The sequence below is a fragment of the Manacus vitellinus genome, unplaced genomic scaffold (genome assembly GCF_001715985.3).
Source record: "Manacus vitellinus isolate BGI_N305 unplaced genomic scaffold, ASM171598v3 scaffold_25_pilon, whole genome shotgun sequence".
Taxonomy (NCBI): Eukaryota; Metazoa; Chordata; class Aves; order Passeriformes; family Pipridae; genus Manacus; species Manacus vitellinus.
Genome location: NW_021939882.1, coordinates 9,555,078 through 9,557,197, shown reverse-complemented (window position 1 = coordinate 9,557,197; position 2,120 = coordinate 9,555,078).

Below are 2,120 nucleotides of genomic sequence, written 5' to 3'. Positions count from 1 at the left end.
AGCTGCAGTTACAGTCCTCGCCAGGCTCAGCAGGGTCTGGGAAAAAAATAGATCTCGAGAGCTTCAGAAATGATCACTAGCTCGCTCTCAGGGGCGTGGGGATTTTGGGGCACCATCTGCTCGCTCTTCTCTGCCAACACAGATCCTAAAAACTACTGGGTTTCACCTGGCTCCTGGAAGAGAAGGAAGGCAAGGGAGAGCGAGCCCCAAGGCTCCCTGCTGTGGTGGAAGTGAGGGATGGGAGTCCAGGGAGGTGGTGCTGCCAGAGGGGCTTAGGGTGGGACATGGGAGGAGATCCCACAGAGCAAAGGGATGGGAGGTGCAGAGGGAAGCTGGGATGAGGTTCCCTGATCCCACTTCAACTGACCTTCCCGCAGACGGACATGACTGCCAGGCTGGGGCACGCCCAGGCACTGCTCTGCTGGTGGCACAGCCCTGGGAGCTGCAGGAGCCCTGTGACAGCGCCTGCATGACCAGGAGGGACAGCAACCAGTCCAGTACCCCCTGGGGTACCCCTGGGGTACAATTCAGGTCACTTCTGAGGCCAGTACAAGCCATTCAGGCCACCAAACAACACCCCCAAGCTGCTCATGGGCTGGGCTGCACTCGAGGGTTACCACCATGGGGACAAAGGGTGTGTGGCAGCAGAGGGTGGTGGCATTGCTGCCTGAGGACCTGTGCTGGGAACCAGGAGGGGCAGAGCACTGCCTCTCCAGGGAACCAGTCTCCATGGGAGATTCCCTTTATGCTCCAGGCCACGTGCCATTGACCACAGCAAGATCTGATGGCAACAGCATTTTCCACAGTTGCAGGGCAGTTTCTGGGCAATGACTGGGAAAACGAAGCTGCAGAGAGAGTAGGAAGAGACAAAAAGAGCTATATGAAAAAGGAGATGGAGATATATGAGAATCACGGTGTGATTCTTGGGGCTGTGCTGTGCAGGGCCAGGAGCTGAACTCTATAGTCCTTATGGGTCCCCTCCAGCTCAGAATATTCCATGATTCCATGATATTGTGTATTGTGCTAAGCCAAGCAAGCTCTGTTTTTGAGCCAAATCAATAAATACTGAAGTGGTGCAAGTGACTGAGCCAGGTTTGACCTTCAGGCACTTCTAGGACTAAGTAACGTTTCAAGGGGAGGGTCTGTCCCACTAAACTTAACACCTGAAGAACCACCGCGCTGCTGTCAAAGCACATGAATTCCATTTTCTTTGAAGCTCTTCCAGCCTCAAAGTCCTGCCTGGCAGTCCTACACGTTTCCAGGTCTAAATTTGTTGGCCTGTCTCTAGACATATGCTGTACGATATGATATGGAGCATTTGGGCACGGATTGCCGTGCAGCAGCGCCGTCTGCTTCCGAGCGCTCACGCTGTGGCACTCTCAGCTCTGGAAAACCTACAGATTAATATTGCCATGTACAGGAGGCTGCCTCTGTACCTCAGTATGGGCAAGGCAAGGGTAGACCCGAATCCAGAGTTGCTGGAACAGAGCAGGGAGGGGCAGAGTGCAGGACAGGGTGCGTAGTTCTGCCGCCAGAGCCAAGGCAGGTCACCCACCTCTCCCATGCTTTTTCTCATAATGTTGACCATAAACATCCCAACATCAGTGAGGAGGACAGGCACTGCTCCTGCAGTCAGGGCGTGGGATGTGGCAAGCTCTGCAGGGTGTGTTAAACCCAGCCCTGTGCCTTGCTTTCCAGGGTTGTCCACACCATGAGCCACCCAGGACAGTGGGCTAGGTTTCCTACTTCCCTCTCCAGCCTTGTTCAGGATCTTTGGACACAAGAATAATTCAGAGTTACAGTGGAGCAGATCAGAAGCTGATTCTGCTTCCCATCAGTAGGTCCCAGTGTGTGCTGGTTTAAAGGTAAACCAGCAGGGGAAATGAACTCAACTCAAAAGAGAGATTATAAGTCAGAATAACAATTTAATAAAATAATACAATTATACAGACGAACAATTGGTTTTAACCCACAAAACCCAAATGTATAAGCCAGCACCCTGGGGCATGAACAGAGTGGTGTTCTTTGGGCCCCCTGAGTCCAAAGTAAAGGGAGAGGGGAAAACCTGTTGGTGAGAGTGCTGGTGCAGTCTGGTCAAGGGTGGTGATTGCAGTCCAGTC